The sequence below is a fragment of the Pseudorca crassidens genome, chromosome 9 (assembly GCF_039906515.1).
Source record: "Pseudorca crassidens isolate mPseCra1 chromosome 9, mPseCra1.hap1, whole genome shotgun sequence".
Taxonomy (NCBI): Eukaryota; Metazoa; Chordata; class Mammalia; order Artiodactyla; family Delphinidae; genus Pseudorca; species Pseudorca crassidens.
In genome coordinates, this window is record NC_090304.1 from 90866489 (window position 1) to 90883025 (window position 16537).

Sequence of the window (16537 nt, forward strand, 5' to 3'; positions counted from 1 at the left end):
AAACTAAGTAGCTCAGTGTAGGCGTTCTGAGATTTCGAGCAAGTGCTAAATCTACTCTCTCAGCAGAGTTGGTTCCTGAATGGACCGGTTCTGGAAGGATTCGGAATCGTGTGTTGGGTGGAGCTGACGGCTAGGGCTGGCAACTCAGCTCTGCCCTGATTGCATTCAGAAGGCACGAGGGCACCTTCCTCCTGGATCTTTACCTGGTCTTCGGGTGTCCTCTCCTCTAGATTTAGCAGTGAACGAAGGCCGGCTTAGTTATATGACAGAGAGGAAGGCTAGGGTCAGGCCTCCTTCTGAGTGTCTAACCAGTAACGGGCTTTTGAGTACTGAATCGGAGGAACTGGGTCTTGAAATTCAAAGGTCATAAGCGGTTTTCATTCACTGCCCGCCCAGCCTTTGTTAGGGTGAGCATTTTTTTTTTTTTAAAAAGCCAACATTTAATTTTTTTTAGAAAAGGAGACCTCTAGATTTTATTGTTTGTCGTCTGCCAGTATGAAGATGGATAATTAACCAAGATTCCAAGAAGTCCTTTGGAAAATGGTGGGGTCAGTTCTCTATTCCAAGTCAATCGTGAGTGATACAGCAGCAGGCATTGCTAGTGTCATGAAAGGTCAGTTTTCTCAATCACCTAATAAAGGTATGGCTTAAAGAATTAAAAAGCAAACTTCTTTTAGATAAAGAGAATGTGGCACAGTTTTAGAGTTGAATGTGCCTTTTGCAATGGCTTGAGCGGAGTAAGAGAATATTATGCTCTCACTAGAGTTGGTTCTTATGGACTTTCCTTGCACCCTCATAGCCTTCCTAGAGTTGCTGAAGTGAGGATGTTTGCCCAAGGGGTATCCTGTCATGCCTAGAGCCATCCTGAGAAAAGGTTACCCTTGGAAGGAAGATGCCAACGTTTGCCACTGCCAGAACAAACCCCAGTTATTGCTGCTAGAAAATGAGGATAAGTTTTAGGAAGGACCTTCTCTGAGTTCTCACTCCCATTCCTTGCAAGACACAAAGGCTGTCTGAACTTGAACAAGATCGGCCATCAGTTTAGCTGTGGGCTTACACCGAGCCCAGGAACCAGGGGTGTTGGTTTCTGAAGCTGGCTTATCTTGGCCACGGACAGTGCATTCCCCTGCTGTGATGTCGGGGTGCAGGTGCACAGCCTGCTCCTGTAGCACTGGAGGTAGGCGCTGGGTACACCCCACCTCCAAGGAGGAGACAGTATAGGGTCAGCAGGGGCTGGCACCCGGGACAGAGTCAATGCTGCCGGCCCCTCCGGGTTGGGAGGTGTAGGGGAGAGCCATTCCTCAGCACCTGAAGTTTGTTGAAATGTCTCAATATTAGTGTTGCTCTCAAGGTTCCTTAATAGACTACTCCACATTTGGGGGCATGAATATGTCAAAACAGGGATGAGCAGGTGAAACTAGCCAATATCTCAAGGACACCTGCTTCGGAGCGGCCCTATTTGAAAGCCGGGCTTACCTGTTGGGAGGTCCCTTTGTTTCTGTGAAGGCAGAGGAAGCTGTGGCTCTAATGGGACAAATGGAATTCCAACCTGGGAAAAAGTCCCTGTTTCACGTATTTTTAGGCCAGGTGTCTGCGTGCTGTCAAGAAACTCTTAGGTGGAAAGTTCACAACCTCTGTTTGCCCTGAGTGGGGCTGCTTCCCTCTCAGAGCTGCTAAAGCCCTAAAGAAATGATGTGACAATTTATTATGACTCTTTCCTCCACGAATGAACCACACACCTTCAGAATCTCATTGCCTGAATGTTACCTCTTCATTTGCTTCCATACCATGAAGCAACACAGGCAATTTCTTTCCGGGTATAAAGGTTATAAGTGAGTCTCTACTTTTTAACAGAGGCATCTTGAGACTCTTTTGCTTTCACAGTTTGCCCCCTAGATGGCACATGGCAAGTAGAAGTTAAAGCATTGTAATATATTGTGGTTAAAGCACATAAAACCCTATCCCTTTGCCAGAATGATATGGACAATCACGCGAACGATTCAAGCCAATAAATACATAAATAAAAAGGAAAAAAAGGAGAGAGAGATACGCTTTTACCAGAATTAACCAGGCTATCATGTCATGATGAGTTAGTAGCCTGTCTTGCTCTGATTCCAGTGACATTGTACTCGATGGTTTAATGAGGTACCCTCATCTGGAAGGTACGAGAAAGACAGAACCATGAGTGTCAACGCAATGTTGGAGATGCAGTGATGTTTTTCCAAATGTTTGTGCAGCTCTCAAAGGGGACTATGTGTTGTGATTGCTGACGGAACAACTTCTGAATGTTTGCCAATGAAAAACTAAAGATCCCTTCGGTGTCCAAAACGTCTCAGATGCACCATTTTAAAGGTTCTCCTTGCAGAAAGTTGGTTAGCATTAACTTCGTTAGTCCCGGCCCCTCGAACATTCCGTTTCTCTTGAGGGCAAGAATGACACTCGATGTTAATTTGCTTTGCCCCCTGTGCACACTGCAGCAGCCAGAGCATCACATTTCATAGCGTTTGGAGGGCAGCAGTGGCTGTCATACCATCCAGATGCCGAACCATCCCTACCTCGCCCAGTCGCAAACATTAAGGAGGATAGTTGTTTCTGTTTCTTTGGGACCCTGAAATCAGAGAGTGAGGCACACAGGTTTTGCTATAAATATGCGCCACCCACGTAGGTATATGCCTATATGTACACATGAAGAGGTAGGTAATGGCAAAACCAAAGTGCTTTTCCCCTCTTCTGCTGGTTCACCTTAAGCTGGGGTCCAAGTTCCCTTCCCTCCTGACACCTGAGCCGATGGAGACAGCTGGTCCTGCGGAACCGGCTCTTTGTTTTCAGGCAGGGTTGGAGGCCTCTGCAGCTGTTCCTGGCCCAGTCCCTTACCTGAACGGCAGGGCCTGGCAGGCGCACAGGCTCAGGGTTTGAAGTCAGAGAGGCCCTGCTCTCTGCTGGGCCGCCGGCCACCTGTTCTCACGCATGGGGTTCTCCTTCCCACTTCTAACTCGCTTCAGCGTCTCTTACTGACACGCCCGGGTTGCCTCTTCCATTCTTCCCTTCAGTATCTGTGCGCCGCGATGATCTTTTTTCCCCTTTTTTTTCACCTTCATTTTTCTTTCCTCAGCGGCTCCTGCTAGCTCCTCCACCCCTGTTCCATTGTCTCATCCGGATAGTGAGTACCATTTTCTTCATCCATCTCTCTGCAGGTTGCTTGCTCTCTGCCGGCCACAGTGGGCCTGCCTCACGTTACCTCCCTTACCACGTGTTAATTCCACTCTGTGGGTGGAGAGCAGCACGGGGTTTTAGAGAAGCAGATGAGAAGTAGGCACAGGTCCGCTCAGATGCACGGTGGACAGCTCTCCCCGCAAGAGGAGGCGAGTGGGAAGCGTGGCTCTGGACAGAAAATCCCGCAGACAGGCTCCCTGAGGCTGTGGCAGCCCCAGCCCTGTCCTCGGGATTCATAGCAGGCTGATTGTTTGGAGAAGCCAAAGGGATTTCCCAAGAAAAATGTCTGTTCTGCAGGGTCATCAGAAATGTTTGGGTCCCTGTGTTTTCACCCTTCATTTGAATCGGCATAGTTGGATTCAGACATTGAAATTAGATAGCGAGGTCTATAGCTTTTGCTTTCTCCATAAATGCATATATTTCTCGTAAATGCTTGTGGGAAAAGAAGCAGTGTCTGCTTGCGGATGTGCCCGACCGTAGGCCCTTAGGCACGTTATTGAACCCTTTACCAGGGAGCCTTGTTTTTTCTCCTCTATAAAACACGAGAAGTAATCGTATCCCCACCCCCGGCAAATAACAACAAACCTGGCGTTTATCAAGCTGTTTGCCCACCTAGGAGCAGTGCCAGTAAGCCGGCCGTGGTGTCGCCTGGTCGGTCTCAGGCTTTGTCACCCTGCCTGAGCCTCACTCGTTTACCACCTTATTTTATTTGGCTGCCATGCCCTTTTGTTCCCCTGAGTCCCCAGGCGTAGGGAGAGCTCCGGGCCTCCCACTGTCCGGAGTTATGAACCCAGCACTCCAAAGGGAAAGAGCAGAGTGAGACAGCTGCTGAGCGAGACCCGGGTGTCATGCCAGCATGTGCGCAGAGCAGCAGGCAGTGCAGCCAGTGGGGCTGCCCGGCTGACCCTCACCCCTCGGTGCCGCAGAAGCCCTGCACCTTGGGTGGAGCCTCGGGAGTGATTCAAGCCCCAGGCTCAGAGCCCTTTGCGGCATCTACTTGACTTGGAAACAAGCCCGCCTACCCCACGCACTGCTTTCCAGGCAGTGGACTGCAGCAGCAGGAATTCAGGTTTGGGGACCAGGGTCAAATACCAGCTCCACTACTTCTGTATGTAACTCCATGACCTTGAATGAGTCCCCCCACCTCTCCGAACCTCACACTTCTTATCTCCCAAAGGAAGGATAGATTCTACCTACTCTATAGGTATTTATGATAATTAAAGATTACGTATGAAAAACACAAAACACGGTCCCCAGCACGTAGTAGCTGGAATTCATAGTAAGAATAAATGAGAGTTATGTTACTTCTTGCTGCGTGAGAATAATTTGTCAGCAAAATCACTGATAATCTCTTTAAAATACCTACATTCATATTGATAAATCAGGGAAGAAGGAAATGAGAGAATACCTGCTTCACCATCTCTTTTTTCTTTATAATAATGCCTTAATATATATACACGCACATAGATATGTATTTATAAATTTAATTTATCTCCGTTCCCTCTTTCACCTTTCTGTGCCCTTTCCATCCTTCATGTTTCCATAGCAACCTGGCCTCTTCCTGCCCTTACCACCACCAAACCATCTAGTGACTACAGAGCTTAGCTGCCCAGGGCCAGACTGCCACTTGTGGCAGAGCCGACTCCTGGGTCACAGTGCTGTCCCTGGTTCCCCTCCGAGTGCTGAAAGCAACAGTTGTGCGTGCACGGAGGCTCCTTGCCTGGTGTGGGTCCCTAAGCATGCTGTCTGCCTGGCCAAGAGAGCAGACCCAGTGTCACCGAAAGAACTGGGGTGATTCTTGAAGAAAACTCTGTGCACAAGGAGACTTTTCCAAATTTACCCCCAAGTTAAAAAACCAGAAAATGATTAGAGAAATGCCGAGGAGACAAAACGAGAGCATCTCGTCCCAGCTTTCATTGTCTCTCCCCCTCTGACACACACACACAGACACACACACACACACACACACACACACACAGAGAGAGAGAGAGAGAGAGAGAGAGAGAGAGAGAGAGAGAGAGAGAGGCTAAAATAGAATAGCTAAAAGACTGAGAACAAGGAGGGAAGGAATAGAAGCTGGCTGCCCGGGGAAAGGGAGAGGGTGAGGAAGGAGGGAGCCTCTGCTCCCTGACAGCACGCCCTCCTTTGCCTCCTGCAGAGTGTGGCAGTGTGTGCCCCCAGCACGTGGGGAAGGAGAGGGGCTTCTAGCCTCCCTCGTGCTAGAAAAATTATGGCCTCAAAAAGCATAACCAGGCTCTGTCAAGTTTGTGTGCTGAAAGTCTAGATGAAAGTTCTGGAATTCATCTCCTGATGGCCAAACTGTACCATCTTTCCCATCACAGAAAACGTTACACTTCATCACAATCTGTAACATGTTCCAAGCTAGTCTTTATAACGCTCTAATGATGTAGGCTTGTGCGTTAGGCCTTAAACTCCCTGACAAGTCATCTGGAACGTGTGTGTGTGTGTCCACAGCTGTGTGCGAGGTTTAGATTTTATAATACTTCTGAGTGCACAGGAAGAATGACGTGCATCCCATCAAGGGTAGTCAGAGCAGAAGGCAGAAAGCAAGGATGCAAAGTACAGCTCCCACTCCACTCCCTGGGCCAGGGTTTCTGATACAGAATTGAACAGAGAAGAAAAGAGTTTCTGCGTTTTGCACGAAGTGGTTCTCTTTTCTACTGCAGAACATAGCTGACAGTCTGCTTTCTTGGTGTTCTCTCCGTGTGCTGCTGCAGTGAATTTTAATTCCTGATGCTTTTGAGGTTACATTTTGTGAGCAGAGCAGAGCAGGCGACAATGAGCTGTGCTCACATGGGTTTAATTCAGGTGATGGGTTTCTCTGCATTTGGAAAAGGAATGAAATTAACAGCACCCTTTCATCTGCTAACAGCGATGCTCTAGTCCTTTGCAGCTTGACTGCAGTGTGTGCCGTGCAGAGCATAGCGGGAAAAGGCTCCACAATGCATTTGCACAGCTTGGGTCATATTTAAGGTGTCTCACTGTAGGTTGGTCTTCTCTGGAAGGAAAACAATCTTGGATCCAGATTTTTCCTTCAGGAGGAATTAGGTGTCTCTCCCCTGACATAGGTTTAACTTTTAAACATCAGGCATTTCTTCCCACAGGTAAAATGATTAGCAGTGACATCCAAAGAGAAGAAAGTTTGAGTCTTCTTTGTTTTGAACCACTTGACTACTGACCCAAATTGTAGGTCCCAGTGGATACCGGGATAAAGGAAAGACAGTCACGATTGGGCAGCAGCCTGTATTTAGCATGAACATATTTCTCAACTGTAAGGCAGAATGGAGCACGTGTGAACTGCAGTGAAACTAACAGCAGAGTAGCTGGAAGCATCCAAAAATCCATCAATCATCAGTCAGTCAGTAGGGTTGAATGTAAATAATGTCTTTTATTTTTGCTTCTGTGTGTGTGTATTGATTCATTTATAATTATGAATGAATGAAGGTAGCCTAAGTAAAATCAAAGGAGAAACTGCTCAGTTGTCTATAATCCCTGCAGGCACCCTTGGTTGGAATGTGCCAGACGCTGTGCAGTGTCGGACAGTGAGAAACAAACACTCTTATCAGCTCACGGTGGCAAGGGACTGTGTCACGTGGTTGAAGCATTTCTCTCGAATCATTTTTAAACATTGATGTGCTTTGGGCAGAAAGGTATCTTCACCTTCCTTTTTTGTCCTCCTTCTCTCTTAACGCCAACTGGTAATAGCCAAAATGCCCCTTGGCCTGTGAAAGTTAAGGTGGGAAACCCAAAAGGCCTTTTGTTGAAGCAGAATCACTCAGCAACAAATCAGATGTAAATATAACATAGGACAAAAAGGAGCATAGGCAAATCCAAACAAGAAAGCTGTTTTTTTCATTGTAAAAATCAAACTCGTGTCTTATCCATTCACCACAAGTCTAAAATGCCCGAACATGTGTTTAAGGTCAAATTCTTAGCTCATTGAGCCAGGGGTTCAGTTTCTGCTGCTTAGTGTTGACAGTTATGGTCTCAACCTCCGGAAGGAAACCTATTCCCTTTCTGCACTGGCCTCTTTTTTTTATTATTATTTTGTTAGAATCTTTATTATACTACTTCATGGTTCTTTACTTAACTGTTTTTTTCATTGAAGTATAGTTGCTGTATAATATTATATAAGTTACAGGTATACGATATAGTGATTCACAACTTTTAAAGGTTATACTTCATTTATAGTTATTATAAAATATTGGCTATATTCCCTGTGTTGTATAATCTATCCTTGTAGCTTATTTTAAACCAAATAGTTTGTACCTCTTCCCCACTGGTACCCATTGTGCTAAGTGAAATAAATCAGACAGAGAAAGATAAATACTGTATGATGTCACTTATCTGTGGAGTCTAAAAAATACAACAAACTAGTGAATCTAACAAAACAGAAGCAGACTCACAGGCGTAGAGAACAAAATACTGGCCTCTTCTTTTATATGTGTCTTGATTGGTGTTATCTCATGGTGGCCCCTAGGATAACATGGGTAGACGAGTACGGCAGTGAGATGAGATCCCTGGCCACCTTCTCTACCTGCATCCTCCAACCCTCGCTCATCCCACACCTGCCTCCTCATTGCGCCAAAGGAAACATGAAATGACTTCTTAATGTAATGCAATATTTTGTTCTTCCAGGGCACACGGTCTGCGCCTTAAAAATCATGGGACTCTTCCTTCATGACCATGCTCTGTTTGATTGCCCTTGTTTTCCAAGGATGCCGAGACATTTCTGGAATCTGTGAAGAATAACTTGCCTTGTGTTTCTCCTTCAACAGTCTCCTGGATTGACTTTGGCATCTGGGTCCTGACAGAGACACCTCCCCATTTCAAAACAAGTTTCCATGCTCCTCCTTGATGTGGTATTAATATGCAGTGTTGCAGCTGTAGCTAATGCTTACTGGTGTTGTTAACCAAATGCTCTTTATGATTTGTTAGTCTTCTATCTCCGGGCAGTTTTACTGCCCTTCCAATGTTTCCTATATATGCTGCTAATTTAATTTAATTTCTCCTTTTATTTAGTCTGTGATTTTGTTGTTGATTTTTCTCCCTGCCCATTGTTTACATCAGTTTTTAATTTTTTTGTATTTTCCATGTGATCTCCTCCACTTTCCTTTCAACCAATCATGTGCGTGCGTATCATGTGACTTTGTCATGTGGCTTGCATGGTGCTGATGATGTCGTCCACGCTGGTGAACAGAAGGTAAAACTCTTTGTTCTGATTAGTGAAATAAATCTGGGACCACAGCCTGGCACGTAGGGCCCACTCATTCCTTCCTGTCTTGGATTTCCTAAGCAAAGCCATTTGAGAGATTTCCTCTTGTTCTCAATCAGTGCAAATCCAGAATTCATCATCCTTTGTAGCCTTTACATGACAATTTGATGCCATGACAGCCTTCGGTTTAATGGTTTGCTTCAAGAAATTTGGCTACAGTAAAATCACTTTAGCCATGGCAGAATTTGCACCTTTGAATTTTTACCAGATAGCTCATAAACATGATTTCCCAGAAAGCAATGTTGCAAGTGAGCTTTATAGCATTGTTGTTTAACTTTCGTAGTTCTACAAACCACAGCTGCTCTAAAATGTCACATTTCCATAAAAACATAACATTGCTACAGAGAGAAACGTATCAATCCCAAAGGTTGTGTTTGCTCAAAACCAATGAGAGAGTTTCATAAAATTCATGCAGATTGAAGGCTTTCTGAAATGAGAGATTGAAGAATTTGGAATTAGAGCAGTTTGGCTGTGATGGCCGAGGTGTCACTTTTCAAGTGACCCACCTCCCACTCCGGGCAGGAGGGAAGAAAAATCAAAGCAAAAGTCACTTGACAATTACCATGACTGGAGAGCCATGTAATCCAGAAGCACACAATTGACCCTTGCAGCAAAGGCAAAAAAAATTATCGCCTAATTAAGCGCACAGGAGTGACAAAATAATTAGTTAATATTGTGACTGTCACAACCTTTTAAAAACATTTCTTATTTACCATGAAGAGTAAAGGAAGCCTCTGCTCACCACTTCCCCCAGTAAAATCAAACATCCATTCAAACCTACCCTGGGAGTCACATGTGTGACTAACTGAAAATTTGTACTTCACGTCACAACCTGAGACACACGGGCTAAACTGATCACAAAAGCGAAACTAACACCAGTAACCCCCCCGCCCAGGGCGCCCGTGCATGCGAGGGGTCCCCGGCGACCTCGCTTCTCTGAGAGCTGATTGGGCGACATCCACACGAACAAAACCATCGGCCGTTTGTCTCGCATGTGCTCTGTCCCTGGTCTGTCCTGTGTCCCGTGCACCCCACGTGTGTGAGCCCTGTGTGTGCCACCCCTCGCCCTCCGCATTGACACCCTCTGAGGACTTCAGCTCTCTGGGCATGGCCACCGTGCCCCAGTTTAGTCCCATTTACAACCAGACTCCTGGACAGGGTCTTGGATGGAAGGCGTCCTCGTTTCCAAAAATGGAGATGTTTAACATTTACATCGTATGAAATAAAGGAGGGATGTCCCCAAATCAGGAAACCTCCATAGTGCTAAAAACTTGGACCTAGTTTAAAAAATTATCTTAATCTGTGAGTCTTAGGGCAGAGGAAAGAACATTGGGAACCTATGATTGTATAAACTCCAAGTCCCACACACAAAAAAATGTGGTTTCATTATTTCCCTGAGGGAGACAAGCTCTTTTCAGACTTGGGGTGACTGCTCAGAGGCTGAACCTTTCCCCTGAAAGCTGAAGTATAAGCAGATATTGGGTTGAAACCCCTGAGTTTCTTCTGTAAAACCAAGTTGGGTCATTTCTGTGCAATGCTGTGGCTCAGAATGCAGCGCGAGGTAGAAGCTCGTTCACCTCTGAGGAGAGATCTCTTGCAGACATTTTGAGCAAGGCTAGAAGTGTCTGAAGGTGTTTCCCACAGTTGCCCTAGAAACACTCCTTAGCAGTGGTCTTGGCTGTCAGTAGAAAATTTGGCCAGTACTAAAATACCACCTCGGGAGCCTGTGGAATTCCGAAGCGTGATCACCCCCTCATCAAACCACCCCTCTCCTGCCATTTGCAAGGGGGCAGGCAGAGGACGGTTACTCAGATGAGCAACAAGCAGCAGGAAATGCCCTTTAATAATAAACTTGAAGGGAGTGGAGAGGCTGGAACAAGTAAGATTTACAGAGGAGAAAAATATTAGTTAGGGATGGTTCCTCTGGGCATTAGTAAGGGTTTCAGGTGAGCTAAGCCTAATGAAGAGGGTTTAAGTGAACAGTGGGTTGGTTGTATGCCCACAATAGATTAAATCCAGTGTCCACTACCCTCCGCCCCCCCGCCCCCCCGCAAAATTGCCTACGATGTGATTAACGTATGGCAGGTGTCCGTGCACCTTCTGTATCCATCCAGAAGAAGGAAGATGAACACAGGCATTGAGAACAGCCCAGGGCCACTTGGCCTCTGAGCCCACAGAGCTCTGCAGGGAGGGGTCCATGGCAGGGAAGCTCAGACACCTGGCCCAAGGGCACAGGCATGGGTTTGTTGGAAGTGTAAATTTGAGCTCCTGATGCCAAAGTTTATTTCTGGTATCATGACATCACACAACAGTGGGTCCCGCTTCCTCCATGCCTCCATCAGCTACCGAGGACTCTGCATAAATGGGACTCCCTTCCCACCAGCATGTATGTGATGAGATGCCCCCTGCACCCCCCTGTTCGTGTGCTGCATGTTTGAGCATGGATCCCTCCCCACCCATTTATAATGATCTTTTTTTCTTTAGCTACTGACACTGACTTGTACTAGGAAATGCTGATTCTGATGAACTAAACTCTTTAACACCCACTCTTCCTTCTTAGATCGAAAACATCACTAACCCTCCCTTCCACTGCCCCTCCTTTATTTTTTACAGCTGTGTGTCTGGATTGCCACGGTCTTTGGCAGGTCGACATAGACTTTTCACCAGGGGTTCTGCTCTAATTGCCTTTATTCCGAAGGATTCCCAGCACTGGTGGTTACCAGGGTAGAAAGCTAGCGTGAAGGGACCAAGGCAGTGATGTATATCAGCCCGGATCCTGTGGGCAGGGACCGCGGGGTTCAGAAAGTGCCCGTTTCCCTAGGGCTTACCAGTGTGAGGGCTAAAACCTCCCAGGAGCCTCGTACTTCTTAATAACGAACCTCACGTCCATGAAATAGTGTTGGAGATGTTCATGCACCCACCTTGTGACCTTGGAGGCAGGAGCCAAGTTCATTGTTGGTGACGGCGGTTATTTCTGTCTTAACTTCCTCAGCCTGGATCAGCCCCCATACCACGAGCCATACCTTTGTGGCCATCTTTTCTTTTTAGGATGATGAAACAAAGATAATTGATCAATGAATCTGTTGGTGTTTTCATGACACCCACGAGAAGGGAATTGGTACTTTTGTGGTTCGGTCTGTCAGAGTTCATTTGTTGCTGTTTAATTCATCCTCGGTGCTGCCAGGCCTCCCCCCAGCCCCTCCCACCGCGCCCCACCCCCACCCCCAGCACACACTCCCATTCACAATTCCCAAGAAAACTCGTGCTGGGAAGATTTGTGGACTGGATGCCTCCATGAGCCTGGCCGCAGAGAGCCAAGCATCCTTTCTCTGTAGAAGTGGGGGACCTGGCCACGCCCATACCCGCTCGTTCTGTACCCCAGCACTCCCCAGAGCCAGGGACTAGGATGGCAAAGAGTCAGGTCATGCTAGCACAGCAAATCCTTAACAATTAAGACACAAGCGCTCAGGAGAAAAAGAACGCTTTACTCCAGGGGCCTGATTTGGGGGAGCGATGCTCAGGACGAATGGATGTCAGTCCAAGCACTGCGGGCTGCTCTTCGGGAGTATTGGAAAACCACCTTAGTCTAGAATAGCCAGGTAGGCTGCCAAAGCGGCGTCAGGGAGATGTTGAGGGTCCAGGAGTGCATGTGGCATAGATCACATTCGTCTGTTTGACATTAGGGCTAAGAGGTTGGTCTGAGGAAGGAGAGTTGGTGGTCTAAAACTAAGTCCTGATTCCCTTTGGTAATTTGCTGATCCCATAAGGACCAATCAAACTTCGAACTTCTTGATGTAATTTTAAATGCTCTTGAATTGGAAACATCAAACAAGCGTCATATCAGAACAGCTTAATCATACATTTTGGACTTTTTAAAACAGTTTCAAATTGCTTATAAGAAATAATCATTAAGGGGAACAGGCATTAGGAGAAACAGAACGAACAGTATTTTTAATGCCAGACAATCCTTTTTGGTAGTAAAAGATTCTAATGCAGGCCCTACGACCATCATTGGGTTCTTCTCAGATGCATCGAACCCTGTGTGGGTCCTGATGGGAGAGAAAACAAAGTGGGTGAAGACAGAACCCAGGTCCAGCCTGTCTCAGCCTATTGGCCCCTCAGCGTTTCATTCAGAACATACAACTCTTGGTCCTTGGGCTTTTTGAGTGAGAAGTAGAATATTGTTTTCCTTCCAGAATTCATAGTTGCTGTTCAAAGGCCCTGTGTTTGCTAGAATTTTTTGTGTGGAATTCAGATATCCAGCAGTAGTTTTCTGGTCCCAGGGCTTCTGCTGACGAGGAGAAAGACATGAAGCTGACTCTGATTTTAGGGCCAGTAGCACCATAATTACAAAGAAGAACCTGCAATCTACATGGCCAGAAATACACATTTCAATTACGGTTTCTAAGGGGAATTTATAGGACCTGCCAGTAATATTTTTGACTGTATGCGGTCTCTCTGGAACATTCTTTTTTTTTTCTTGCATACACGATTTACATTCTTCTAGAAAATACCAGAATTGCCTGCTATTTCATATTTGTTATTGACAAGGTTTATTTTTACGAATACCACTGTTTTAGTCTTTACATAAAATATTTAGGGAAATAAATTTGACTCATGGCTGAAGCTAAACTCGGAGGGTATAATTAACCCCAGGGGTTTTCTTGGCGCCACCTGCCGATTGCTGCTGAATTGCAAGCCAGCATTTACGAATAATTACAATATTGGTTTTGCTGAAATTACCCATAATGATTTCAATCAGAGCAGCCATCTCAGAACAGAGTGTACGCTGGGACCCTCTAAATAATTTCCTCTCTTAATGTGCTCAATAAAGCTGCAAGCCTCCTGAATGCCAGGCCCATTTCTTTGGTGTCAGCCCCCTCCCTCCTCAGGCGTGGCTGGAACATTCTTTTTGCAGAGAGCTTAGGAAATGGTTTCTTTAACCCCATTTCTAATCTTTAAAAAAAAATTGCTGCCAATAAACATTTGAAGATGAGTAAGACAATTGATTAAACAAATATTGCTCTTTCCACACCTGTATGTCCTTAGAACAAGTTGCATGGCCATAACGTTGGTCCAGATCTCTATGATATTAGTTGAATAGGACCATCCTTTGGAAATACTGTCATAGGAAGAGTTAGATTTCTGTACAAGGGCCCCACCATGCAAAGAATTGAATAATAATTGAATAAGTTTTTTCATTTGGCAAACAAAAACTTGTCTTAATCACCTTTGCAACTCGAAAGCCTAATGGACTACCTGGTACTTAGTATGTACTGAATGTGCATTTGATGAACAAATTATCTTTAAAGCACTCTAAATGATATGATATAAAATACTCTAAATTCTATGAGAAAGCAATACACATCAGAGTTACGTGGTAGTCACTCAGCTAAAATGGTGGCAAATTATAGTGTTCTAACTTTTATAAATGTTAGAACTATGTTCTAACTGTGGTATAATTTTTAGTGGTTGCTCTGTGATTCCCGCTATATTTTTTCTGAAACAAATCCAAAAATAGGACAGCACCTTCGTCGGGGCTCTTGGTTTTTGCAGGGATTCCTTGGCTAGATTTTTCTTCATATGTCTTTGAAGACTCTTGGGGCCTTTTTTTCAAAGACAGGAATTTTTGGAGATAACTTTTTTTAAAATTGTAGAAAAAATGGGCATCTCTGTGCCTAAGTGATATGAAATTGTTGATCTTGCGGTGCATCTCCCTAAAATTGACTGAACATCCTAGATTTGGGGTTCTGTGTTTTACAGCATCATGAAAATAGCCAAGGTGTTCTCGATAGCTCACCCTAGCACAGTGACTGTCACAGTGTCACGGTGATAACAGAGTGAGGAGGCGCCCTCGGGAGCATCTGGTATTTTGCAAATGTGGAGACTGAGGCAGTGACCTAGCCAAGGCACTAGACCCCCTGAGCTCCACTGTGGCATCCTTAGCATTCAGTTCTAAAGGGAGCTTCACAACATTGGAGAAAGCCCCTCTTCTAAGTAGACACTCCCCCCAAAGCAGGGTTCAACGTTTTGCGGTATTGATTCAGCCCTGGAGAGCCATACGGCTCAAATCTGAGAGAAAATAGTAAGGAAGGTACAGACAGAGCAGCCCCAGGGGAATAATCTCTATTTCCCTTCCTAGGAGGCCTCGGGAGAAGGACTAGGTCCTTGCTTGGTGGGCGTGTTGGAAGGACCGCTGATGCCACCTCCTTCCCTCCTTCTGAAGGCAAAGAGACCATTAATCCCAGAGTCAGTGTTGCAATTCTGAATACAGAAAGTTATAATGATTAATGTAAGTCTTCATTCAGTCCAGGGTCACCAACATCCTGTTTCACCTGGGACTAAGGGTTTGTCCGTGGTAAAGGACTTGCAGTGCTAATGCCTGGAAAGTCACAGGCTAACCAGGACGAGGTGGTCACTCTAACTGACCAAGAGAGTAGAATTTGTAAAGTTCCACTGCATCTCCTATTCCATTGTTCAGCATCGTTGAATCTACACAGACCTCCTTCCCTACTCTAAAATATACTCCACTTTGAATTTCTTTTTGGCACTGGATATCTCTAATGGTATAAGACATAATTGAAATATTATCTAAGACTTAGAAGGGTCCAAAAGAATTTGAGAAGCGTACGCACCTTGACATTATCTAAACCAAATCTCTAAGTACTTTCCACTGAATAGTTGGTGCTGGTGGCTAGACAGTGGCATAAAAGCAGGACAGGTCTTCGCCTGAAGCCCTTTTATCTTTTTGTTTTTCTTTTTCCTTAATTACTGATTGAAGAAAACAAATAATAAGCACAAATTTTCCTAAATACTTTATCCCTCAGACGTTAAGATTACACAGCCTCCCTGTTGTTGCTTTTATGTGTCCCCGTGACTGGCACACATGCAGCAAGATCGCCTCGCGATCCTGTTAATTGAGCTTCCGGGTGGTGTGCGTGCTGCCGACCCAGGCCGAGTAGCAGGGCTCTCGTTAGCTTTGTCTCTGGTTCCTCCTTGTCTCAAAGGGAAAAGTAGGACACTCTGCCACTGTAGGTTCTCAGAGTAGCTGAGTGAGGACAGTGGGCTGGACTGACCTTACCAGCAGCCTTCTCATTAAATTACCAAAGGTGCACTGTGGGTGATGAGGCCCAAAGCCTGGTGACAAGCCTCCCCTGGCTCTCCTATCCCATGTCTGTGATTCTGTCTTCCAGAGAACAAGTGAGGACCACCCACCCAGAAGGTGACTCTTTTATAGGCTCTCCACATTTTCTGTCTGAGGTCATGAAATAGATACAGAGATGCTTTCCACAGGAAGTACAGGGTTCCCAAGTGTTGTAAATCTTCATTTTAACTCTTTATAACAGACATTCTCTCATCTCATTGCTTTCCACATATACTAATGCAATAGTTTCTCTTAAAGTCAATCGCCCTCTTCCTGAAGAACCATCCCAGCCCTGGTAGTTTGTCACATACAAGCTCATCTTTCTTCTCGACCTTGGATTCAGAGTTCTACTGCAAGGAAAAGAGAAACGTTGACTTTTTTCTGCTGAGAAATGCTAAAGACATATTTCCCTCTCTCTCTTCTCACAAATAAAAAGACTTTAATGATCGTTCCATTAATACAAGGTACCAAGGATTATCACTCAGGCTGTTGAGCAGCAAATGCCGGATACTTACAAGAAACTTGCCTGCAGCAACTCGTGCTTTACTTAATCACAACTGGAAACTCGTTATTTTTTTTTAATGAATCTAAGTAATAAAATTTAATTCATACAAAGATGGTCACAAGAATGCAGCATCATTCCACCCCAGTTAGGGATTAGACCGCTGGGATGAATCATATATCCAGGGGGAAAAAAATGGGCTGTTCTGAAAAATTATTTGATGGGTATAAGTTTTCTCCTTAAATGCTTACATTTTCCCATATTTATGTACCAGGTTCATAAAAGTTAAATCTGTAGTTGTAAGAGCAGCTAAAAGAAAATACAGGCACGTGACAGAAAAAAAACTAAAACAACAACAAAAAACCCACTTCTCTCTAAAATA

At 45.2% G+C, this 16537-nt stretch overlaps 1 protein-coding gene across 18 annotated transcripts in view; it reads left to right on the plus strand.

Moving 5' to 3' along the window:
* NCAM1 (neural cell adhesion molecule 1) overlaps positions 1-16537 on the plus strand; it is a 318547-nt gene that overhangs the window by 280972 nt on the left and 21038 nt on the right. The window lies entirely within an intron of this gene.